Raw genomic sequence first — 27912 nt, forward strand, 5'->3', positions numbered from 1 at the left:
TATCCTCTGAATAAACAATATGAATAAATTCATATTTGAATCATCATAAGTGCAAATCAGTCGAACATATAATTTTCTCCTAATACAATGCTAGCGATATTATCAACATGCCTTATGAGGTGACAGTTACAAGTAACTGCCTTAACTAATAAGTGATTTTAAGCCATTCACGGTCTAAGTACTATCGGAGACCAAATTATTATCATCAAAGAAAGATCTTAAATAAGCCAGACAATTACAAATGCACATTATTTCGGCCCTGGTGAAAACCAAACAGGTCAGATGACAGAATCAAGCGAATATTTATGTTTACAATACATACTTTCCAGCGTCCATGGATCATGTAACCACGAAGAAGCAGGTGCACGCTACTACAAACTACAGTGTCATTCGGTGACTGACGACGAGGACAGTGCTTTTTATTTTTGTGAAACTTGGCTCATCGGACGGTCATATTGGTTGTGGTTGTTGTGTATTGTTTCGCTGGGCCATACCCGGCGTCCCGGCCTAAGGTCTGAAGTCTCCTTTGGACATCTCTAAGGTCCTGAGGAAGGTAAGTAAACGCGTCCATAGGGTCTTGAATAGTACTGCCTTATGTATTTGATATGATGTTCTCGTCTAAGCAGTTAAGTTTTATCTTTTCCTAGAAATAACCATCCCATTTGCTCAGACTGTTGTAGAAATCTTACCTTGGATAACCTTCTCATATTGGTGTGACTGGGAGTTGGTTATTTTAACGATATTAAGTCCAGAGTTCATTTTCGGTGTTTGTTGGATTTAGCCTAGTTTGTGGCTGATAACGCTAATGCATAGGTATAGTGACTTTGATGTGGGTCGTATGTTTAACATACTCGAGAAATGTGAATTTTAGGCTATATTATAACTCCCTTTTTGAATAGAAGTATTCTTGACAGTAATTTAATGGTCAAGACCTAGTATTAGCCTAATAGTCCAGTATAATTGCCCTTTTGTTATTTGTTATAAAAGTTTTAAATCGAAATCTCATTTCAAGCGTCCTGGTATTAAAGGTAGCCTTTTGCCAGGGTTTGGGTAAACGCTATTGTTGAATATAACTTTATTTCAGGTAAGTGGATGTACTATGCGCCCAGAAAGAAAGCAAAATATAGTCTGTTGTGCTTGTAGGAGAATGGAAATTTGGTTGTGGCTTTGAGAGTTCTTTTACACCTCTTTTTGAAGATCAAGGTGAGTTTGATTGCCATAAATTGTTTATCATCAGAGTTGGTTGGTTTTTGAAGTATACATAGTCCGATTCTATTTTGGGGACTAGGTAGGTAGGTGGGTAAATACTGCTGCCAATTCCATAATAAATTCATAAGATACACTAAGTAACATTGATAAGGCTTGGAATACATTTAGAAATTATTAGTGCCAAAAGGGTCTTTAGGTCTAAAGAGTTTTTATGTTAGGATGTAAATAGCCTTTTCATTTTGACCAGTGAAAATAGGGTTTATCTTTTATCCTGGAGACCGTGGATTAAACCTATTAACCTTAGCTTAATAATAATTTAACTTAACAAGATATGGTGAGCACTGAATAGGTTTGTGTATTTTAAGATAGGCAGACATGGTTTCTTTAGTTTGTATGTAATTCTTTTAATCCTGAGATGGTTGTTTCATTCTTGTGACAGTAAGCTGATCCTATAATCTTAGCCGAGTTTCAATTATAAGATTATTATTATTACCTTAAAATAATACACTGAATAGTATAGAGTATACCTATTTCAAGGTTGTAATAGGATATATATATTTCAAGGTTGGCATTAGAACTTTTAAACCACTTATTGTAAGTGGCGACTGCATTAATCCTATTAACCTGAGTTTTATGTGCATAAGATGACACCATATAGTAGGCTTAGTGCCTTTAGAGGTGGGCATAACTTAGATCAGTTTCAGCAAATTGTAACTTTTAAACAAGATTTGTTGTTTGTATAAATTATAATTTTTATCAAAGGTGGCCCAAGGACTGTACATGGTAAACAATGTCTACCATGTACAGAACCGCTGAAAACTAAACCTTATTAATTTGTCTGCCATATACAGAAATGCTCATAGCCAAACCTTACTAGTCCTTAAGAAAATGAAGCCCAATATAATCCAAGGTGAAATCTTAGGCCTAATCTTGAGTAAAATCAGGGTGTTGAAATACTTGTTGCTTTCAGTAGTGAAACTTTTGTAGTATTTGTTCTTAAGGGATGTGGACTGGTTTGTTGATTGATATCCTTAGAATCCTTCAGATATTTTTGGTCAGATCACCTCAAGCAGGTGTAATTTTTTCCAATCAGTGTAATTTTTTCTTCTATTTTTCTTCAAAAGTTGCTTTAAATTTGATTTTGACCATTCCTTGGGACATGTTATTGAACAGTATACTATTTTCTAAAGTCTTTAAACATGCAACATTTTGGCTTTTACATAGTTTTATGTAGTTAAGTGGTATATTGCATTAATGGCCTTGGTAATTTGGTTTTGAAATTTTGGTAATCTTTATTTTTTAATTGTTTTTTTTTTATAATTTTTTTTATCAGTCTGAAACCAAAATTTTGAAGTTTGTATGACATTTTGGGGTTGACTTTGTTATAGTAATACAGTGGTACCTCGAGATACGAAATTAATCCGTTCCGAGGCGGCCTTCGTATTATGAGTTTTTCGTATCTTGAAACATATTTTACATGTAAAATGGCTAATCCGTTCCAAGCCCTCCAAAAACACCCCAGTAAATTATATTTCCAGGCCTAAAACACATGTTCTAGGGTTACAACGCCAATCCGACGGAAGAAATGTGACTCCAAAAAGGCAAAATACTGTACATACTTGAGTAATATTCAACTGCATGTAATGTTCAACCCCATTTTTACTGCATATATTAGGACTTTAGCATATGTCCCTTAGCAATAAGCATAGCCTATGTTAGCGGTTGCTACTGTAGTCTAGTCTATGATTCTGACATCTAAACCTAAGAGCTAAAAGCTTAGAATATGCCAATAAAATGTATAAATAATCAGTATGTACTCATTTCAAATAATTATTAATTAATCAGTAACTATAATACACAAACAAACAAAAAACAAACCTTCCAATCGATTGTTTACATTCAGCTCTTACCTGTCTTACGAGTATCGAACGAGCGCCAAGCAATCATTTTTCTTAGCACACAGTAAGCCATAAATTGCCATTAGTATCTCTCTTCAACTAATGAAACTACCAAACAATATAATAACTATTCATTTCTATTCTTTATTCTATCTTTACCTAATGGAGATACCGAGTTACTGACAGCTATAATGAAACATACGTATACGTAACTTAATAATAAAACAGAAGAAGAATTCTAAAAAATACGTATTTGTTGGCAGTCTGATTTATTTTATATTTTATTATATCTAATTCTATCTTTACCTAATGGAGATACCGAGTTACTGACAGCTATAATGAAACATACGTATACGTAACGTAATAATAAAACAGAAGAAGAATTCTAAAAAATAACGTATTTGTTGGCAGTCTGATTTATTTTATATTTTATGATATCTAATTCACAATTTTTTTATTAAATGTATTGCATGTACTCATTTCAAATAATTAAGTAACCATTAACTATAATAAACAAACAAAAAAAAAAAAGCTTCCAAACGTCTGTTTACATCCAGCACTTACGAGTATCGAACGATCGACAAGCAATCACTTTACACAGTAAGCAATAAATTTTCATTATCTCTCTTCAACTACTGAAACTACCAAACAGTATAATAATCATTCATTTCTATTCTTTATTCTATCTTTACCTAATGTTTTTTTTTTATTAAATTTATTGCATGAATAAGTTTTTCAATTTACAGCATCCTTTTACCAATAGAATACTTAAAGCACAAGGGGTGGATGCTGACCAATAGGAGAGCAGGACCTTATGGGGTGACTAGCATCAGGAACCAATGGGAGAGCGGGAGGATGGTGGCGAGTTTACTCAGTTGGCGGCGCGGGAGTTTTAAAATTGTTCTCGGTGGTCCGGGTGAATCTCGGGACTTTACAGCAACAACCTTTCGCATCTTGAAAACTTTTCGTATGTAGAGCAGTAAAATTTTTCGCATTGGCTTTCGTATCTCGAGTTTTTTGTAAGTAGAGCCTTTCTTATCTCGAGGTACTACTGTACGAACATATTGTTTTACTATATTCAACTGTTTCTCTATCTGTTTAAATTGTAGCCATTTTCATGCTTATAAGTGTACTATTTGCTGGTTTTTCTTTGCATATATATACAGTTCAAGCCCTTATTTTCTTAGAGCACATTCTCATCAGTTGCATCTTCAACATTTGACAATTTTAGTCTGTGTGGTACTGAGTATTATGTAGTACTTATAGGTTCTTGATTACAGCCATTTAGCAGTGTAGACAAAATTTGAGGTAACTTACATATCTTTAATTATCCATTTTATAAAGTTAGTTTGTATTAAGTCTAACAAACCATTCTGTTAATGTGCATTCCTACATTGTAGCAGAAAGTGAACTAGATGGGATATTGCTATTCTTTTTTTAAGTGCTTGATAGCATCAACTTCTATTGAAGTACTTGATAGCTGCCCAGTGTTTGCATTTTGCTCAATGAATAGCTGTTAAGATTTTGCATTTTGCTCAGTGCAGTGTATTTGAGCTGAGACTTGTATTGTGCTGTTTTGCTTTGGCTCTTGCAGCACAGCGTTACAAAATTTTGATGAACTTGAATGGTCTGGACTGACTACTTGCTTATCATTAAATCAGTATCTGACTGGTACCCACTGCTGAACATTGCGGACATCACAACCAGATAGATGGTGCTAAAATATTTGCCATGATCGACCTGACCTGCTGAAGGGATATTTCAAAGTCCCAGTTGTGAAGGAGGACAAAAAAGAAAGGGAATAATCACCATTTTCAGCATGTATACATTCAAAAAGACACGACCTTCCAACATCTGACGGGTGAAATCCAGGTCCTGCAAATGCTCAAAACTCTGTCCGGGATGACAAATGCAAATGGTACAAAACCAAGAGAATTCCTGGGCCACCAAATCAGCCCCAATGGTGTTAAGCCCCTCCCAACGAAGGTCCAAGGAACCACAGACTTCTTAAAGCATACATCAGTCAAAGTTCAGGAATTCACAGTAATGATAATCTATTACCACCAGGTCATTCCCAACCTTTGCTGAGATAGTTCTATATATGATGACTTGAAAACCAAAAAATTTGTTTGTCGTAATCTTATGTTAGCCAAAAAAAAAAAATAATAATCTTCACTGCCACGCTTATCTTCCTTTATCCCATAGGTCCTTCACCCTAACGACAGGCACCAGTAATAGTGTGATGGGGCGGTACTTTAGCAGGACACAAATGATGGTAGTTGGCTGCTGGCATTAATCAGTAAGAAATTATCGCTAGTGGAACAAATCCTACTCCATGTTAGACTGAGAATTGCTGGCTGTCCACAGAACCATCTGCCACTTCTGATACATATAGAAGAATGACAATTTCTTGTGCAGACGGATCACTGGTGCAGACTGATCACTAACCCCTGGTCCATGTCTTCACCGAAATTGGTGAAGAGAGGTCAGCAAGATAGCAGCAGAACCTATCGTTGATAGCTGAACATGCCTCCACCATCAGATATGTAAAGGGCTCCTCCGACAGCATAGCCGATGCCCTTTCCTGAAACTCCAACACCATCCGGATCGGATTGGAATGACATATCCTGAAATAGCATGGGCCTGAAGGATGACTTGAACCTGTGGCAACTTCGGCGCGAGAACCCTTCCCTGGTGTGGAGTGACCTAGCCATCATTGACTGAGACCCAAGTATCGCCTGTGAGACGAGTACTGGACATCCTCGCCCATACTAACTTACTGTTTGGGTCGAGAAAAACTCGACCTAACCCCACATGTCAGGCTGGTCCAATGCATGAATCCTGTTGGAGAGGCTTAGCTAGTGGGGAATGAAGGTGGATGTTAAAAAGTGGGGAAGAGAATGCTTTCCCCTGCCAAACGTTGAAAGTAACAATGCACACGTGGGGATTGTTCCAGACAACACTGCGACGACTGGCCGACATCTACGGTGACATTGTAGGCTCCCCTAACCCCCTCTAAGGGGTACAGATCCTTCTTGACAATAATTGATCAGAACACCAGCTAGCCTGTACTACCTATCAAGCAACACAGTTAAAAATTGTGCGAGAACCTTAAGCTGGGTTAGCAGATATGAAAGAAGAGCAAACTTCATAGCTACTTTATGGCACGCCCTTGCTCTTGTCTCGTGGTGAAAATACAACACAGCATACAACCCAGAAGTGAACGGCATGAAGGTGGTTCCACTAATCTTTCAAAGCAGCAATGACAGCAAAATGCCTAGACAGGAAGGGGAAAAAAAGAATTGCCATGGATTTTACTGGGGCTAAGAACATTCCAAATGCAGCATTTAATGTGTCGCTGGCTCTCAATGGACATGTCCAGTTTTGAAAATGAATTAGTATATACCCAGTTGCTATAATACTCTTTTGAAAATTAATTAGTATATACCTAGTTGCAGTAATACACTCCTCACTGACTCAAAAGCTTAATTTATTGCATTTCAATTTACATAGTTTATATTGAAGGAACGCTTAAGGAGTGGTAGTTCTTTTATTTGGAGAAAGTACTGAAAAAATAGTTAAAAAGTGAGTATACTTGGGCATGTGAGTGAGGTTATGTATTAGAACCACCATGGCTTTTGTATTTTTATGTAGATAACAAAGCAGACTTCACTACTAAGTGTTTTAAAAGGTTATGGATATATTCGGATTTGCTGGTAGTCTTGAATTATTGTTGTGGAGGTGTTTATAGTTCCTTAGCTTTGAGAACCTCCTCTTTGTGTTCAATTGAGGTGATGGTATTTCTGGCTGTGGTCCACTACTGTAGTTCATGGTATGGTAATGAGGCAATTATAATTGTCAAGTTGATTAAAGAATTTAGAACTGTTATAACTTCAGGTGGAGACTTTAATGTGCAGTCTCTGGTTAATATGGAGAAACTCCATAGGGCTTGTTTTGTGAGATTTTTTTCCCTCCCCCCAAGAAAAACTTTCTTTCCAGTTCTTTGTTCTTCCTCTAATGTAGCAATTTACTCCAACAGCCTCTAATGTAGTAATTTACTCTTAACAGGAAATTGATACTACTAATCAGGTCCAAGGAACATAGTAGCTTCAGTCGTGGAGTTAGTTTGTTCAATGATTTTTTTAAGTTTCCTTATCTTGGCAAGAATAAATTTGTGATAGTTTTGGTTAATAATGTTAATACCTCCCAATTTATTCTATTAGTTATAATTTGATACTGAAGAACCAGTGTGTAGTTGTGGTTTTTCTTTTTCCAAAGGCACTTTAGGAAATTGTAAATGCTTGACTTTTTCCACATTTATTTACAAATAATATATGCACTTACATTCACCAACATTCACTATAATGTGGTTTGAGCCAAAATGAGAACTTAACCTATAGCCTTTGAAAGCAAATAATCAAATACTGGTGCATAAAATACTTTTGCAAAAGATCATTCTAGTTAAATTCACCTTGCTATAATCAAGTTTCAAAGGTCAATCATAATTTCTTCAATACTGACCTATGGTGGTAGTATTCAAGGCTTCAAGGCACCTATCTGTAAGGTACCCTGAGGAGCTGGTTTGTGCAAAGAAAAATTATTAGATTAGTTTCTTGGAGGGTATAACATATTCCAGACAGAAAATAAGACCAGTAGTATTGAAAAACCATTAAAGCCAAAATAGACATGAAATTATTACAGGTCATGTCTTGAGAAAGGTACAGAAGCTGTGTGAGCTCTAATTTTTCCTTCAGTTTTCATTTGAGTGCACTTTGTATGGTTAGGAGCCACTGATGTATTATGGTAGTGGATATACTACTATATGCATAGTACTATGCTAAGGACTGACAGATGAAATAAAAGTATTTTGTTTGTTTACTCTAGTTTATTCTCCCAAATTTTTATACATTTTTAATGATTAACTGCAGTGCCATTTGATAGTTAATTAAGTAACCTATCCTGCATCTCTATCAAATTTCCAAGGAATCTGGTAAGTGTTGTCATAGTTTGAAATTTGGTTGTTGAACCCATTAGTACTATTTTTCAAGATGTACTCCTGGAGTTAAGGATGGAAAGGGATCTGGTTCCATGTGGGGGTGGAGCATGAACATCCGGGGCTAAGCCCTGATTGGGTTCTGGGGGTCCTCCCCAGAAAATGTTGAGTTCTTTAATGGATGAAAAATAAAGCTGACATTTGAAATAAAGAACTGGTCATGCTCAAGTTTGATCCACAGGCTGACTCCACCACCAAAGCATTTTTTATTTTTGTTTGGGGTCAACTGGAAGCTGAATATGATGTTCATCATATAAAACACTGGATCTTCTGAACTTCTCAGCACTATCATCTGTGGAGAGCTCTCAAAGTCTGAAGGACTCCCATTTTGCACTGGGCAGCTTTGTCCAAGTCTACATTTTCTCCATGAAGTTACCTGTGTAATCCTTCCTTTATTCCAAGGAGTGTGGAAAACATGAACAGTGTACATTGTCTTAGGCCTCCTGAGGTTTGATAAGGTCCCCTTGTTCATGGATGCCTTAATTGTGACGAAGCAGGACAGGGTAGCAGGAAGGTATTCCAGCATAGCTTTGATAGACCTCTGCTTTCATGCCCATTATGAGATGGAGAGCTGCACCAGTTCAGATGGTGTTGATCCAAGTTCTTTCAGTACTAATAGTAAATTTGTGCGCATAGCAGTGGGCCTACACACCTCCAACTCCTTCACTCATGACAGATGCACTGTCATAAGCTTGGGCAACACAAAAGACTTTCCAATGTGTGACTGCAACAGTTCCTCAGTGGCATCTGTAATGGACTAGGTTTCAAATCCCTTTAGTTAAAATACCCCAAGAAAATTGTGACTTTTCCCTCTTCAGTCACAATGCATCCATATAGCTAACTGCCTTTTGTGTCTGTCCCTGGCCTCATCTGCCGTTACGGAGTACATCTTGGCCATCTTAATCTGTTTGACTGTGTGCTCTGTGACCTCGTGTGAAACATTTTAACATCTCATTTTTAGAAAAATGGGAGAGATAGATGGTAGCTGAAAGGTGGTGTAATTTTGCAATAAAGGATAAAATTCTTTTAAGTTGTCTTGATTCAGGCATTACTCTTGCTCATCATGGCCTCTGAAAGGAGTTACTTGTTTACCAAGGAAGGTGGTTATGGTTGTAATTTACCAAAGGTGTTCCCTGACTTTCTAAAATTTTGGCTGCAATTGCAGCATGAAGTTGTGTTATCACATCTTGTTTTTGTGGTTTTGGAGCCATGGCGAAAGGATATGGTTGAGACATGGAAGGCATTCTTTTTGTGCCTCTGGAATGTATCTAGAGCCCTTTCCCATTAGGAAAATCCAGAGCCACTAGTGCACCTTTATTGATGTGTGTATTCTGCTTTCTGAATACAGGGCAGGAAAAGCAAATTTCAAGAGTTGCTCTCCACAGAATACTCAAACCATTTGAATTGCTTAAACCAATTTTTGTTGAAAAGTGCACCTGCTAGGGACCACTCATCCAGCTGTCCCTTGCTCTACTTGCTCTTCTACTGCCCTGTTTTGGCATCTGGAGTCAGACAGCTAGCAATTCCACTGGCTGTCCCTTGCTGTGATATGTCTCCTGCTACTGCCCTGCTTTCACCCGAGCCATCTGTGTAACAAAGTAATCATAAAAATCTTGGGTATATAATATGATATACCGTCTAGTATATAATATATATCGAACAATTAATATAATAAGGGCAAAAAGTAGATAAAAGATTTTTCATATTTTAAAATTAATCTATAGATTCATCTAAGTATGGTAATGTACTGTCATTAACATCCTTACACATTGACTGAAATATTAAAATAATAAGTAATGGTGATACACTGGAAGTACATATACACTCATATTACTAACTTCTACGTTAAGAGGTTTGTCTGCCTCTGAATTGTTGAACTCGGCTGAGTGAGTTCAAAGGGGTCAAAGTTCAATGAATGTGGATTTGGATGCAAGGTGAAAAAATAAACAAGATAGTCTGTCAACAGCCTTGAATGTTAGCTGCTGGTCAGATTGACTTAAATGGTGAATGCAGCTTTATCACACGTTTATGGGATCTTTGTAAATGTGTTATGTAAATCATTAATCAAGTTTGAATTAGATAACCAATATGTCAGATATGAATATTTTTTTCTACCTCTTGGATTTTCAAGATATACCATGGATCTCAATGTTTTAATTTAACCTTTGAGAACCTTGCTAAAATAAAAACATGAAACACCCCAGGGTGGGGAAACTTTGAGGATGGCCAGTTTAAGAAAAAAAGCATCACTGGAAAGAGGAAGATACACAAATGCACATGGATTTAGAAAAAAATTCTAACAAATTTTCATACATTCCATGAGAAGTTGATAAAGACTTTTTACAACCCCTTGTGGGAACTTTTTACAAGACAGTCATGCATTTTACAGTTATACATGTTTTTTCAAATTTATTTTATTTTGTAAAATTATAATTATAGCTCACACAATATCAAAACAGATAATAAGAACTAAAATCGGTAACAAATTCAGAGTACTAGCATCGCAAGAAATAGAGGATCTGTGTGGGTGGCATGCAGAAGGCAGACTTTATCAAGGGAAGTCTCTGTCTCCATTGAGCCCCTACTCAGACTTTTATGCAGAGATGCATCTGACTTGGGTTGGGGATCCCTTTTGGGAAATCAAAAAGTTTATGGACAGTGGTCCAAAGAACAGACACACTGGTACATTAATCTGAGATGACAGCCATATGACAGGGTCTACAGGGAGTCACTAGAATGTCAAAATTTTCTTAGTGGCCCCAATCTGGCTGCGACAGGAAGGGTTTCCTGATCTCCTGTTGTTACTGACAGACTTTCCGAGGCTTATATACTACAGAGAGTAAGTCTGCAAACAGCCCTGTTTCAACCACTTCCAATAAGGATTGTCCTCCGGCCCTGACAGGTTGCAGACTGTCAGGAAACTCCTCCGACAGAGTGTTTTTCAAGAGCTGCTCCAAAAGCAATTGCAAAGTGCAGGCACGCCACCTCTGACAAAGCCGGTTGGGCCAAGTGGGCAACTGTTAGAACTTGGTGTAGAAGGCATGACGTCTCGGGTTCTGCTACATCTATTGTGGATATTGCAGACTTCTTCCTCAATTTAAGGACACCTAACGAGTTCCTCGTTGGATGAGTGGTTTTTGTGCTCGCCTACCAATCTGGTAGTCCGAAGTTTGATTCTCTGCTCGGCCAACGTGGAATCAGGGGAATGTATTTCTGGTGATAGAAACCCATTTCACAATTCAATGTGGTTCGGATACCACAATAAGCTGTATGTCCCGTTGTTACGAAATCCGTAGATTCCCATCCATGTTAAAAATATCTAATCATTTGGGCCAGCCCTAGGAGAGCTGTTAATCAGCTCAGTGGTCTGGTAAAACTAAGATATACTTAATTTAAGGACACCTAGGAACTAGGAACCTTTCATCATCTACAATAAGAGGATATAGGGTGATCTTGAGTTCAATGTTCAGTCACAGAGGTTTGGATCTTTTAGCTAGCCAAGACCTATCGGATCTCATAAAATCTTTGATATGAGTACTAAGTCCAAGGGATCAGAGACAATCTCTTGGAATTTAGATGTAATACTTAAATGTCTCTCAGGAGTCAGGTTTGAACCCCTTCACTCCATCTTCTTACGAGACCTTACCAGAAAAACCCTTTTCCTGGTGGCCTGGGCCACAGTCAAAAGGGCGAGTGAGTTGCGTGCCATTGACAAAAAAAGCCGTAAATGAAATCCTTACCAAGTCATGGCCTTATTCATTTATTATTAAAGGTTTGACGGAAATATTAGGCCCAGTGGAAAAGGAGAGGACTTTGTGCCCAGTGAGAGCTTAAGATATTTGGACTGAACAAAAAAGATTTGAAGTCCCTTGAATCTTCTTGGGTGCTCAGTCAAGAACCCTTCCTGTGCCATCTCTAAGAATGGACTAGTGTTTTTTTTTTTAGAGCTAATCAGGGAAGCCCATGTGCAAGTTGGAAAGGATGACTTAACATCAATAAGAGCTAAAGCTCATGAAATCAGATCTGTTGCCACATCGTTGTCCTCCAGCTACAAGCTATCCATGGTCTTAATTTACAAGCGATATATTGAAAGTGTAGATCAGTTTTTGCGACCCGTTATCTGAAAGACGTATAAGTGTTATTCAATAGTTATAGTGCTTTAGGACCATTGTCTGTGGCTGACAGGGTGTTGGGCAAGGAAGCATAGGAAGCCGTTCTTCCTGTCTCTTTTGATCTTCGCTGTGATATCGGGTGTTGAAGTTCAAGGGGAGCCTGGGGGCAGTTGGTGTTTGGAGTGCCTTCCAGTCTTATTTTTAATGGTTGGGTGGTGTTTTTGCATTTTTGCTGTGTAGGTGATTCATGTTCTTTTGTCTGGTCATTATTTAGTCAGTTTATACCCAGGGCAGGGGCAACTGACTACTTGTATGCTTTGGAGTCACCGGGTTCATCCCTTGCTACAAAGTCCCACTGTTGTAGAGGTGAATCTGGCCAACTAGCTACACCCTACGTAGATGAGCGCTGACCAGGGGCAGTATCACTTACAGCAAGTTTCTCTTCTGGTAAGGAACAACAAGCATTGTTTCAGTGTTATTATTTTCTATTCTCTAAGGTATCATTATTATTAATAATGTTTGGAGTAGAAACTAACCATATCCCACCTCCTGGTCAATTTGGGATTCAGCAATGTAATTACTTGGTAAGTTACGTACTATATATATAAAAATGACATTTTTATGATAAAATAACATTTTATATACATACCTACCAAGTAATTACAAATCAGGGCCCTCCCTCTTCCTCTCATATGGGAAAGGGGCAAAAGCAATTTAACTCCTTTCTGAAGTTGGGCCTCTCTTACCCTGAAAGTGGGCGGGACTATATCTACACCGACACTAGCGCTCCCGTGATTTTCAAAATTTTTAAGCTCCCACTGAGTGAAACTGTGAGCAATGTAGTTACATACTTGGTAAGTACATAGATATATTTAAAAAACGTTATTTTATCATAAAAATGTAATTTTTCCATAGCAGAACTCATCTTGGACGCAAATCTTGTCAGAACAACCAAATGTTCTGACACCTTTCATCAAATTACATAACCTTTCTCCTATCATTATTGGATAGAATATGGACTAAAGGTGAATATCTTCAGCAGTGGCACGAAACAGTCATCGTCCCCTTTATAAAACCAAATAAATCGGAAATGCACCCTAAGACTATCGGCCTTATTCCCTAACCAGTTGCTTATGGAAATTAACCAGAATGAATGATAAATTTTTGTCTAATGTGGCACGTAGAATCAAATAAACTTTCTTCGTCTCAATTTGGTTACAGATGAGGTAAGAGCAGAGCAAACTTCTTGCATACATAAAATCTTACATCCAAACAGTCTTTGTTTCTAAACAGTCAGTCCTTGCAGTCGTCTTTTTTTATCCAATCTTTTCTTAACAACCAAACCCTCCGTGTACACACAAACTTTTCCATTTCTTTATCCTTCGCTCAATATGAAGGAGTTCCCCAAGGCTGAGTTCTAAGCACTACCCTATTTCTTATAGCAATTAATGGTAGTATAGCATCCCTACCAGCGGAAGATATATCTTCCCTTTATGTTGATGATCATGCAGTTTATGCTGCTGATTCCTCAATCCCTAAGCTCCACTCACTTATACAGTGTGCTTTCTACCTGCTCTCATGGGGTACTTGACATAGATTAATTTTTCACCAATAAAACTTTTCTACTCGCTCTCAAACAGTATCTTCATCGCCACTTGCTTTACAATTCACACTAGTTGTAAATTGCTTGATTTAATTTTTGATTCCTGCCTTACAAGGAAGGGAAACATCCTATCAGTTAAAGAACTTCTCTCTAACATCTTTTCCTGTTTCAAACTTTATCCAACATTACCTGAACCCCTCCTTACCAAATTTACTAACAATCCCAACTGACCATGCCCTTTCTCTATCCGTATGAAAACCCTTCTCTCTCACTCTTCATCACCACAATTGGAAATCCTCCCTTTGTACATCCACACTTTTCCACCTCAGCTAAACCACACTTCCTCAATCTGTCCATCTATACAACACAGCTTATCTAACTTAATACACAGTACTTCATCTCCTATTCTATGTTCTCATTTCGTAGAGCACATTTTGACACATGATGCTTACTCGCTGGTTTACACAGATTGTTCCAAGTTCCCTAAAGGAACTGGGGCTGTTGTCCTCTTTTCCACCTAACATTTCCAACTACTATTACTACCTGTGGCAAGCATACTTATGGCAGAACTATATGCCATTTTGCTTACACTGAGACAACTTCTAAACTAACCCCCATCATCCTTTGTTATTTCCATATACTGCTAATTCTTTATCATTCATCCAGTCTATTGACTGCATCCATCCTGTAGTCAGTGTAATTCGTATTTCAATCCAGAAAAAACTGGTCAGCTTCTGCTGGACCTTGAGCCATGTGTTCATTATAGGCAATGAGGAGGTGGACTCTTTGGCCCGCTTTTTGGCTTTGTTGGCATGCCCACATTTTAAAACCATCCCATATTTAGGTTATCTCCCATTCTTCCATAAGTACTTGCTAAATCGCTGGTGGTTTTTCTGGTCCAGTATCTCAAATAACAAGCTACGTACTGTTATTATACCTACCATACTAACATGGTTAAACCCATGTCACAATACTAGACAATGGGAAACTGCTCTTAATCGACTGCAAATTGGCTATTCAAACCTCACACACTCCCACCCTATGGACATATCCCGTCCTGCCTTGTGTCCAACTTGGATCCTACTTTCCATATTCCATATAATCCTTCCCTGCCCCTAGTACACAGTCATGCACAACAGAGCTTTCACCAGCCTAACCTTTTCCCTTCCACATCTCCTTCATGATATTCTCACCAGAGCAGAACACTTCTCCACAGAACGTGTAATCTGCTTCCTTCAACAAACAAATATTCCTCACCTACATAATTCTCACCATGCTGTATCTATAATCAGCATAACATAGCACCATATGGTTTCCAAGGCCTGGTGCTTGGTTGATGTTAATTCAATTTCGATACACGTTATTTAAAATAAACTAAATTAAGGAACACTGCTGTTCAGTATGTCAGAGGTCTAATTCCAGTTCGAGCTTGTGAATCTTATGAAACAGGTGTGCGTACAAACAGAACTGCCTGAAAGTCTTTGTTGAACCTTAGCGAGAAAAAGAAATCTATGCCATGAATAATTTACTGTATTTGTTGTATGTCCTCCCTGTGGCCTCAATTTTAATTACACTTGCATAATCAGTGATGACCAAAGCTTCTGGGGTATGCAGCTGGAAAGACTGCTAGAATATGATGGAATCTAATTAAATATTGTCCTCTCTGCAAGGAGGATGATATCTAGAGAAGAAGGATTTGATTTACCTATCTCTGATAATATATTTTAAGTTTTCATACAGGTTACCGTTAGACTAACCAACTGATCACTGGTGTAGTACATCTTGCCTGCCCAATATTCTGTATTCACAGACTGAGCATCTGGCTCTGATAATGCCTTTGGAGTAGGTGGGCTGAGTTTTGACAGGCGCAAGACCTCCATTCCATCTTCTCAGCTCTGTGAAGACTCTTATCAAAGACAGTCTGAAATGCCATCTACATGCTAATCTATCAGAAATCATTGATCTACCTCAGTGAAAGCATAGAGCCCAGGCAGAGCTGCAAGAGACTTGTGTAAATTTTCTTCTTAAATTGTTATCTAGGGAACTTGTCTTGATGTTATGCGTCTATTAAATCTCAAGTGTTATGAGATTTAATGTCGGGTGTTGTTACACCTTGGTCTGGGTGCTGAATAACCATAATGTTCCAGTGCTTGGCCTTAAAGCCTAAACCTCATAATCAATCTAACACGTAGAATAACGATTCTGTCCCATGGTGTGAAATGTTTGGGCATATGAGAATCCAAACTAGTATGGTCTTACCATATGACTGGTATGAAATTGAAAGATATTGCTTAAATACTTTTAAAAGTATCTGGTCTTAATTAGAAAGCAGATAAGTTGTTGAGGTTTTAGGATTCACTGTGCAGGTTCGAGCTTGAGTATGGCTGTCAGATTTGTTCATCTGCGTGTAAAACTTGCTACGAGTACCTAGTTTTGAACATAGGGGTTAGGAATGTGATGCGATGCATTTAGAACCTCTCCTGTTGGGAGCGTTTATGTAAGTTACTTACAGTGTCACGTTATGTGCAAAAGTGGTAGCTGGGTCCATGGATTTTGTGTAGAATTAGATCTGCTCCCCCAATGACCCTTTCTTTGATGTTTTAAAAAGATGATGGCTTAAAAGTTTAGTGGACATCTATAAATCCTTTTCAAATTAGAGAGTGAATGAGAAATTTGACATATCTCTGAAGAGGCGAACTATCCTGGAAACCAGCCAACCTCATACTCAGCCGTAGATCGTACCTGAAGTTTCCGTGACAAAAAATCTTTGCAAATAGTGGCAGTCTGGTGATGGAAATCCACACTCGACGTGATTCGAAAGTCACACAAAGCCGCTGGTCCCGTTGCTGAATAACCAATGGTTCCATGCAACGTAAAAACACCATATAAACAAACAAATAGTGGCAGAGTTCAAACCCATATTCTGTGGACATGATTGTGTTCGTCAGAAACCAGAGGTGTCAATGCTTTATCTTATACAAGAAAATGCTCTATCTTATACTGTGCCCCAAGCGTGCTTTAGGTTTTCCTAGAATTGAAAAGTTTCTAATCTTTGATTCAAAAAGCTCAAGTGTGGCTCTCTATAAGATTACATTATTAGGGATAATATTTGGTCTTTGATTAACAAAAATCTGAGTAGTAACTGAGGGGTTTGAATTGTTTAAACCGAACATTGCTATAAAAAGAAGTAATGATGCATTGTTAGGACTTTATTTATATTACATCCATTTTTGCATAAATACATTTTGTTTATATTTTGTGATTTTTCTATTTATAGGAGAAAATATATTAGTAAGACGTAAATTTTTTTTGTGGCCATGTCATTGAGAAGCCCGCAGTTTTAATAGTTTTTCTTGTAGATCACAATCAAGCATAATTTATGCAAATTAACTGAGGAAAAAATTTTCCCAACATAGATTTTAGAGGATCACAAATGTTAAGAGATTTGAATGGCATATGTTATTTATGTAAAGCTACTTTTATTGCCACTAACCACACGGGAACACTTGTAATGCAGTACAACGAGTGCCATAAGAGTCTGTGCTTTGTACTGTAATGCAATTGTACAGTCCATTGCACACGAGGCCATTTTTATGACATACGGTCCCCGATACATGGTTACAGGGAAATTGGAATAATTCTCTCTATGAAGAGTATCATTTGCTTATATGAATAAAGGGTTGGACTCTTATTGTTGTTGATGTGCTTGGTTAGCTATTCAGATCAATTCGGTGGGAAGAAGACTTACTGTAGAGGGCGATGACTCTGGGAGCGTCTTTGAGTGGTAGCGTTTTTTTTTTTGTCACTTTAACGAGTCCTTTGGTGGGTAGCGTAGGCTTCATTTCGCTGCTATGTAGATGTTAAGTAGATGACTAGCAACTGCTTTATAACACGAACTAATTTTTGCACGGGTCTCTTTTGTGGATGTCGTCCGTTTTTTCTTTTTTTTTCTTTTATAACTGGGCACCATGCACCAATTCTTCATACGTCCCACAAACTGCTGCAAACTGGTAGTATTTTAGGGAACGAATTAATTTTCATAGTTTGTATGTTGGCACTGACTAAAATCCTCTGAAATCGCAGTTAGTAACAACAATGCAAACTATGCAAACTGGCGGCGGTTGGCTTTTTCGCTAGCTCATGTCAACTTTACCAGAAGTTAATAAGCCGTTACCTTAGATAAATAGCAATTACCCATAGACTTCTCTCTCTCTCTCTCTCTCTCTCTCTTGTTTTTTCACGTTTCCATGACATCGCACTTGGAGTGAATTCTGTAACATTCCAATTGCAAAAATGTCATAGTTGGGGAAAAAGTTCTGCGGATTGTTGCTTGTGAAAAATAGATATCAGTTTCCGCCAAACAAAAATTACCTTCGGTTAAACAGGGAGGTTCTTCATCTCGATTGGGACATCTAGAAAATAAACATCTCATTGCTTTGAGTAGAGTAAAACAAGAAGAAAAAAATTCCCTTGACTCCGGTGAACAATTTCTAGCTCGTCTGTGTAGATATTGATTTGCCTAGGACGAATCTCTCTCTCTCTCTCTCTCTCTCTCTCTCTCTCTCTCAAAAATTACCCAAGGATTTTGTTGAATCAGTTTATATTTAGTTACGGAGTGCCTTTTTGTTTTCTATGGGAATGTATTTCTTTCTAAGCAACAACGATAAAACCATAGGAAATGTTCCTCAACACTAAATATTGATTATTTAATTAAAAATAGCAGAAAAAACCAGGTTAAAAGCAAATTCTTCAAGTATTTATCCGTATAGGCAGTGTGCGCTCCATTGTTTCTATATTTGACTTCAGGGCGCACCCCGGGAAATGTTTAGATTTCGCACGTGGCGTTTTTGCCAAACCGACTGCGATCTGAGACTCAGAACACCGGAATGCCGTTGCCCTTCTTTGAGAAAAGTGGCAATACGTGCTAGACCGAGGAGAGAATAAATATCTCTGCATAGAATTTTCATTTCGTAAACTAAATATTAGTCTCATACACGAACACTCCCAGGAAAGTAAGATCTGTTAATATTAGTCTCATACACGAACACTCCCAGGAAAGTAAGATCTGTTTACTTTTGGTTCCTCTCTCTCTCTCTCTCTCGTCTCCTTCTCGTCCTCTCATCTTCTCTCTCTCGCCTCTCTCATATCCAGTCGTCCTTGACAGTAGCAAGCCAGTCTATAATATTTAGAGAGCAAACGAAGGACGAATTCTTGGGGTTTCGTAAAGCGAATGTTTTAAAACGTGGTGGAATCCCATCGTTGCCATAATGAGCGAGATGGGTCATGCAATTCATGACCTCGCGTGGTGCCAGACGCACGACGCTCGATCGCGGGTCGTCGGGTATTTATATTTTTCGTCAGGTTCCCTCTCGTTTTTTCGTTGAATTGATGAAATTTGCCCAGTTTCAACTTCCTTGGTGATGCTACGGAAGGATATCATTGGGGAAAATCTTGGGGGAAAAAGTTCTTGTCTGGATGTATGTGGCAACTCTAACCACTGCAACATCTGCAGTACACTTAATTCCTTGGACTGCTCCTCCCTTATTCACATAAACACACACATTCTCTCTCTTCCTCTCTCTTTTTTTCCTCTCTTTATGAATAAATTTATCCAAGTATCTGTCAGGCAAAAGCTTAAATTGACGCCATTTCGGTTGTGTTAATCTAATAAGAGATCGGACAACTTCCGAAGTCGGTTTCGTATTGAGCCACATTTTCTATGGAAGATTTTCCGGGGAATTTCCTACGGACATTTGTCTTAGTGGAAGGTTTTAACTTTTTCGCAAATAAGAATGCAGTTGTTTGCAAAGGGCAAGTCTTGCCTTGCATGTTTTGGACACAACATGAGTGTTTTTAATGTTATGCAAGTGCCTGCAATGATACATTTGCAGATTGGAAGATGCATTCTGTAGAAGAGATTTGACCAGTTCACCGACCCGGGTTTATTTTCTGCCGTCTTTATAATGCGCAGTTTTTAATGATTTTGTATTTTACAGAAACTTTTTTTATATGTCCGCCAAGTTCTGGAGGTCGTTTCGTTTATGTATCAAAAACAATAATTTTGTGCATGAAAATATCTATCCTCTTCCTCAGAAATATGGTATACTTTCAACTGTCATGTACGAATGAAAGTCCGACCTCACGGTTACTTTCGAAGTTCCTCTTAGTTTTACAACTTTCAACAGAAAAATGAATAACTGGCAATGTTATGTTCTACACTTTCGTTTTTGACCGCTGGATTAACGTGACAATGCAACATTGCAAAAAATACACATTATCTAGATTTCATAACTTCTTATACACCATATGAATATATGTATATGTGTGTGTGTGTATATATATATATATATATATATATATATATATATATATATATATATATATATATATATATATATATATATATATATATATATATTTATATATATATATATATATATATATTTATATATATATATATTTATATATATATATATTATATATATATATACATATATATATATATATATAGATTATATTTATATATATATATTTATTATATATATATATATATATATACGGGGATATATATTATTATATATATTTATATTTATATAGGGGAAAAGCCACGATGGGAAGTGGATTTTGTCTTTATTTATATATTCATCACGTTCCAAAGCTTCGTGATATTATATATATATCTATATATATATATTATATGTTTCTGTATGTATGTATGTATGTATGTATGTATGTATGTATGTATGTGTTTGTGTGTGTTTCAGGATGATTTCTATATTTGATTACAATAAGTTATATATAAAGTATACTTGATAACTTTTTGGTGGTATCTGGAAAGAGGAAGGCTGTCAACTGGACAGCCATGGAGAGAGAGAGAGAGAGAGAGGAGATGGAGCAGCATGAGTAAGCAACGCGCATGATTATTGATTTGGGTATGGTTAGGGACTGATTACACCCCCCAAAAAAAGAAAAAAAAATAGAAAAACAACAATACATTTAGTGAGCCGGTGAAAATTCTTGTTTTAAAACTAGTAGCAAATTTTTGAGTAACGCCCCATCACAAATTTGGCCTAGTAAAACGAAATTAGTTATATGATATTTTATATATAATGCATAATATGTCTATATATGTATATTTTAAATATGTATATATCCATATTTAGATATATGTATTTATTTATATAATATATATGTATGTATGTCTGTATGTGTGTGTATTTGTATGTATTCACTCACATAAAAATATTTATAGAATCGTGCCAGCAAGGTCTCTTGCCCTAATAGTATCTGTTCCTTCACAAACACAGTATTTCTAAAGATTTCTGCAGGTATCACAAAAATGTACATTCCCCTAAAAAATGTCCATCACAGTCCTCGCGCCCTTGCAGGTGTAACGTGGAAAGTAAATGTTTCATAACTAAGCCAGTGGGAGTGAGGGATGAAACTACATTGTGTAGCTTTTGTTCACCAAAAAATGTTGTCATTAGTTTCGTGTACTTTCTTCTTAATATGGTAAATATTCTGTGCACTGAATGACAGTTTTCTTAATTAGTAACGGGAGGATTTAACCTAGGAAAGAATGTTCATGGTTATTAGCTGATCGACTTTTATTTATATATAATGGCTGAGGCAGTAATGAAGTAGTGGATATCCTATATCTATAATAGCAAGGGTGTTACTCGTAGTCTAGTGGTTTGGACGCCCGTCTCTCCAGCAAGAGTTCCGGGGTCAGATAATCATCACCTGGTAATGACGTCATGGTAAATATAGCTGTATTAGAATTTGAAATAGTAATTAAGTATGATGTAAGCGTCTTCGACTGGAGAGTACGTATTTATTCTTTTTCAAGGGTGCATTATGTGAAATCGGTTAAAACTTTGACATTTCAGCGATATGTCTAAAAAATAATGAGATAATTAAGCCCACTTTTAAAGGATGAGAGAATATTAACTTCGGTGCCAGAATTACAAGTAACTACTATAAGAATACAAAGTTTAACCGTAAGGCACTAAAGAAAAACTAAAAGAATTCGATTCCTAAGCGAGGTAATAAGTTTTGCAAATGTTCCATGGGAATGTCTCTCGTCCATCGACTGGACGAGTAATTAGTCATCTATGGTGGGTGGTGACCAGGCTGGATGACGCCATGGAGGTTCTAACACACACACACACACACACACACACACACACACACATATATATATATATATATATATATATATATATATATATATATATATATATATTTTGTTACATGCACAAGTGAATTTATCCATAAATATTAAGCCAAAACACGTTTCTGCCCGGCCAGGATTCGAACCTGGGTCTATGGCGCAGATACAGCGATAGACGGTCGTGCTGTCCATTCTTCTGTCAAGAATGATCTAAAGTTGCGACGGACTATGCCGTACATATTCCTGTCGAATTCATATATATATGTATATATATATATATATATATATATATATATATATATACATTGTGTGTGTGTGTAAATCATATACATCATGTGTCGTAATGGCAGTGACAAGCGGCACTAACTGTCATGCCCCCGAAAGAACTTTTTAATTTTGCTTCCCAAACTAGTTTATTGGTCACTTTCATTATGCTTCGTACACACCACACACAGCAGGTACTCCTGTTCACAACATTGTTATCCCGTGTGGAACAACAGCCACAGTTCGCTTGGATTTAACATCAGATTATTTTAAAAAATTAGTTTCAAACTATTATTTACATTATAGTTTGCATATATGAAAAATCAAATATTATTATGTTGATAAATACTATAGTACTAATGTCAGTAATTAAATTATTGACAACAATAATAGCCGTATAAATTAAGGCCGATTAAGTAACTTGAATAATGATAAAAAATAATTGGATTAAGTCAGCAGCATATAGCTGAAATTTTTATTGGTATAAAAAGTGCACTGTCCAAAATAATAGCACTTCATTTATGCTGGAAGTAAAATAAAAATTATCATAAGTTATTAGCATGGAAACACGACTCTTGTGCATACACAAGACAGGCAGTGTTTGCTCTTATATTACTCTGAAACCTAATTTACTCATACTTTCCATTGTAACTTCAAATTGGGCAGTATGAAGGTTTCCAACATTTTGGATCAAATCCTAACGAATTGTCTCTCAGATGATGTTTTTGGACTTGATCTTCAAACGCCGTGGGTCGTTTGATTAACCTTATACTGGCATTTACCAGTTTTATGTATCCGCCGACACTTCTTTCCATTGATGTAAGTATTCTGCATTGCAACAGCTATAATACTGTATTGATCTGTTTAAGCTCTGCTCCAGCTGCCGTTGTGTGCGAGGCTCCAACATATGAGTTTTGTTTGGATCCTTTGTATAGATAAATGTCCTTTATGAACCACTGGGCTGTGAGAGTGTAGACAGATACTTAAAGTACCTAAAATGTACTTTCTTCTCAAATAACGGTCGCAGACAACCTTATCCAAATCAGCTGTCTTTTTAACGGTTGACCATTGCATTTAGGAATAGTTTTTGATTTTGGAATAATGAGGATTGCTTATTCATTATCAGGAATAAGGAATGTTTCTTGTAGATAGCGGCGGATATGAAAGATTCTTAGACGTAGTCATCAGTAGTCGGAGACCAAGTGAAACCCAAACTACACTTGAAGCGAAATCATTTTGGGAAAAACCACCCTCTTGATTGCCCAAGATGATGTGTTGCGATTCCATTTACGTATTTTTTGTTTCCTGTTTAATAAGAACTTTGTGTACATTTGTGTTAGAAAGCACTAACGTCTATGATTTTGGGGCTTAAATTTCCTTGCATCTTACAAAATCCCAAGGAGCTTAATAGCATTGTAAGGGTGGAGGGTGATAGTTCATTGGCCTAGGTACTGGTTCTGATCCTCTTTGCTTGTACGGGCCTTGTTAAGATAGTTTTGTGCTGGTGTCAAGCCTTGATGTTTATACGAGTTGTTTTTTTTTAATTTTTTTAACCGTGCCTTGGATGTTTTTTTTTATACAACCTTGTAAAGCCTATTTATAACGATCCTTGTTAAGTTTTTTTTTCTCGTGCCTTGATCTTTATCAGCCTTGTTAAAGTTTTTTTTTAATGCCTTATGTTTATACGAGCCTTGTTAAGTTTTTTTTTCAATGCCTTGAGGTTTTGTACGAAGGCCTTGTTAAGTTTTTTTTCTTTGTGCCTTGATACTTTACACGAGCCTTGTTAAGTTTTTTTTTTCATGCCTTGATGTTTATACGAGTCTTGTTAAGTTTTTTTTTCGTGCCTTGATGTTTATACGAGCCTTGTTAAGTTTTTTTTTCATGTCTTGATGTTTATACGAGCCTTGTTAAGTTTTTTTTATCGTTTTTGCCCTTTGAATGTTTTTTTATGCCGAGCCTTGGTTAGTTTTTTAATGCTTGAATTTTTTTTGTTTAGACGAGCCTTGTTAATTTTTGTTTTTTTCCTTGCCTTGCATTGATGGTTGTTTAGCCGAAGCCTTGTTAAGTCGCCTTGATGTTTATAACGATCCTTGTTAAGTTTTTTTTTTTACCGTGCCTTGATGTTTATAGCAAGCCGTGTTTAAAAGTTTTTTTTTTATATTTGACGAGCCTTGTTAGGTTTTTTTTTCCTTCGTTGTGCCCTTGTGAAAAAAAAAATTTTTTTTCCTTTATACGAGCCTTGTTAAGTTTTTTTTTATGCCCTTGATGTTTATACGAGCCTTGTTAAGTTTTTTTTTTTTCATGCCTTGATGTTTATACGAGCCTTGTTAAGTTTTTTTTCGTGCCTTGATGTTTATACGAGCCTTGTTAAGTTTTTTTTTCGTGCCCTTGATGTTTATACGAGGTCTTGTTACGTTTTTTTCGTGCCTTGATTTTATACAGCCTTGTTAAGTTTTGTTTTTCATGCCTTGATGTTTATACGAGCCTTGTTAAGTTTTTTTCGTGCCTTGATGTTTACACGAGCCTTGTTAAGTTTTTTTTTTAATGCCTTGATGTTTATACGAGTCTTGTTAAGTTTTTTTTTCGTGCCTTGATGTTTATACGAGCCTTGTTAAGTTTTTTTTCATGTCTTGATGTTTATACGAGCCTTGTTAAGTTTTTTTTATCGTGCCTTGATGTTTATACGAGCCTTGTTAAGTTTTTTTTTTATGCCTTGATGTTTATACGAGCCTTGTTAAGGTTTTTTTCCTGCATTGATGTTTGTACGAGCCTTGTTAAGTTTTTTTTTTCGTGCCTTGATGTTTATACGAGCCTTGTTAAGTTTTTTTTCGTGCCTTGATGTTTATACGAGCCTTGTTAAGTTTTTTTTCGTGCCTTGATGTTTATATGAACCTTGTAAAAATTTTTTTTTCATGCCTTGATGTTTATACGAGCCTTGTTAAGTTTTTTTTTTCATGCCTTGATGTTTATACGAGCCTTGTTAAGTTTTTTTTCATGCCTTGATGTTTATACGAGCCTTGTTAAGTTTTTTTTTCCTGCCTTGATGTTTGTACGAGCCTTGTTAAGTTTTTTTTTGTGTGTGTGGGTTTTTTTTTTCGTTGCCTTTTTGATGTTTTACGAGCCGTGTTTAAGTTTTTTTTTTTCCGTGCCTTGATGTTTTAACGAGGCCTTTTTAAGTTTTTTTTTTTTTCGTTGCCTTGAATGTTTTTTTTTTATATGAACCTTGTAAAAAAATTTTTTTCATGCCTTGTAGTTTTACTAGCCTTTTTAATTTTTTTTTTTTCAAGCCTTGATGTTTATATACCGCGCCTTGGTTAAGTTTTTTTTTGCATGCCTTGAGTTTAGACGAGCCTTTTGTTAAGTTTTTTTCGGTGCCTGATGTTATACGAGACTTGTTAATTTTTTTTTTCTTGCCTTTGAATGGTTTTTTTTTATTAAGAGCCTTTGTGTAAGTTTTTTTTTTATGCTTTATTGTTTATTACGAGTCCTTGTTAAGTTTTTTTTTATGCCTTTTTGATGATTATACTACCTTGTTAAGGTTGTCTTTTTTCATGCCTTTGATGTTTAAACGAGACTTGTTGTTAATTTTTTTTTTTATCGTGCCTTGATGTTTATGCCGAGCCTTGTTAAGTTTTTTTATCGTTGTTGAATGGTTTTTTTTTACACAGAAGCCTTGTTAAGTTTTTTTTTTTTTCGTTTCCTTGATGTTTGTACCGGAGACTTGTTTAAGGTTTTTTTCATTTTTCCTTGAATGGTTTTTTTTTTATATGACTTGTTAATATTTTTTTTCCATTGCCTTGATGTTTATACGAGCCTTGTTAAGTTTTTATTTCGTTGCCTTGAATGTTTAACGAGCCTTGTTAAGGTTTTTTTTCTTTTCATTGCCTTGATGGTTTTATATGAGTCCTTGTTTCAAGGTTTTTTTTTTTTCGTGCCTTGCTGTTTTCATACGAGCCTTGTTAAGTTTTTTTTTTCATGCCTTGATGTTTTATACGAGACCCGTTTGATTATAAGTTTTTTGTTTTTTTTATCGTGCCATGGAGTTTTATTTAACGAGCCTTGTTAAGTTTTTTTTTTTATGCCTGATGTTTATACGAGCCTTGTTAAGTTTTCTTTTTCCTGCCTTAATGGTTTGTACGAGCATTCTTAAGTTTTTTTTTTTTTTTCGTGCGTTGATGTTTATACGGAGCCTTTGAGTTTTTTTTTTTTTTGGTGCCTTGATGTTTATACGAGCTTTGTTAAGATCTTTTTTTTGTGCCTTGCTGTTCATTTGAACTTGTTAAATTTTTTTTTTGTTTTTTTCATGCCTTGATGTTTATACGAGCCTTGTTAAGTTTTTTTTTTTTTTCATGCCTTGATTTTGTTTATACGAGCCTTGTTAAGTTTTTTTTTGTTTTTTTTCGTGCCTTGATGTTTATAACGAGCCTTGTTTAAGTTTTTTTCATGCCTTGATGATTATACGAGCCTTGTTAAGTTTGTTTCGTGCCTTGATATACGAGCCTTGTTAAATTTTTTTTTCATGCCTTGATGTTTATACGAGTCTTGTTAAGTTTTTTTTTCGTGCCGTGATGTTCTACGAGCCTTGTTAATTTTTTTTTTCATGCCTTGATGTTTATACGACCTTGTTAAGTTTTTTTTTATTGTGCTTGATGTGTATACGAGCCTTGTTAAGTTTTTTTTTATATGCCTTGAATGTTTATACGAGCTTGTTAAGTTTTCTTTTTCCCTGCCTTGATGTTTTTGTACGAGCCTTGTTAAGTTTTTTTCGCGTTGATGTTTTTATATGAGCCTTGTTAAGATATTTTTTTTGGCTGCCTTTGATGTTTATTTGAACATTGTTAATGTTTTTTTTCATGCCTTGATGTTTATACGAGCCTTGTTAAGTTTTTTTTTTCGTGCCTTGATGTTTATACGAGCCTTGTTAAGTTTTTTTTTGTGCCTTGATGTTTATACGAGCCTTGTTAAGTTTTTTTTTTTTCCTGCCTTGATGTTTGTACGAGCCTTGTTTTAATTTTTTTTTTGCTTGATTTTTATACGAGCCTTGTTTAAGTTTTTTTTTTTCGTGCCTTGATGTTTTATACGAGACTTGTTAGTTTTTTTTTCATGCCTTGATGTTTATAAGAGCCTTGTTAAGTTTTTTTTTTTATGCCTTGATGTTTATACGAGTCTTGTTAAGTTTTTTTTTTTATTTTATGCCTTGATGATTATACGAGCCTTGTTAAGTTTCTTTTTCATGCCTTGATGTTTATACGAGACTTGTTAAGTTTTTTTTTTTATCGTGCCTTGAGGTTTTTTTTGTTGTTTTTTAAGTTTTTTACCGAGACCCTTTGTTAGTTTTTTATCCGTTCCTTGATGTTTGTTTACACGAAGTCTTGTTAGTTTTTTTTTTCGTTCTTTATGTGTTGTTACGAGACGTGTAAGTTTTTTTTTCATGCCTTGATGGTTATATGAGCCGTTGTTAAATTTTTTTTTTTTCGTGCCTTGTGTTGATACGAGCCTTGTTAAGTTTTTTTTCATTTTTTTTTGCCCTTGATGTTTATACGAGCCTTGTTAAGTTTTTTTTCGTGCCTTGATGTTTATACAGCCTGTTTTTAGTTTTT

General features: G+C 36.2%; 1 protein-coding gene across 1 annotated transcript in view; it reads left to right on the forward strand.

The window, feature by feature from the left end:
• The first annotated feature begins 331 nt into the window (after positions 1 to 331).
• Positions 332 to 27912, forward strand: part of LOC135219412 (acetylcholinesterase-like) — a 370347-nt gene continuing 342766 nt past the window's right edge. Inside the window, exon 1 of the mRNA XM_064256171.1 lies at positions 332 to 553. The gene's annotated coding sequence lies outside the window, so the exon portion shown is untranslated. The remainder of the gene's footprint in view (positions 554 to 27912) is intronic.

Source organism: Macrobrachium nipponense, chromosome 1, assembly GCF_015104395.2.
Source record: "Macrobrachium nipponense isolate FS-2020 chromosome 1, ASM1510439v2, whole genome shotgun sequence".
NCBI lineage: Eukaryota > Metazoa > Arthropoda > Malacostraca > Decapoda > Palaemonidae > Macrobrachium > Macrobrachium nipponense.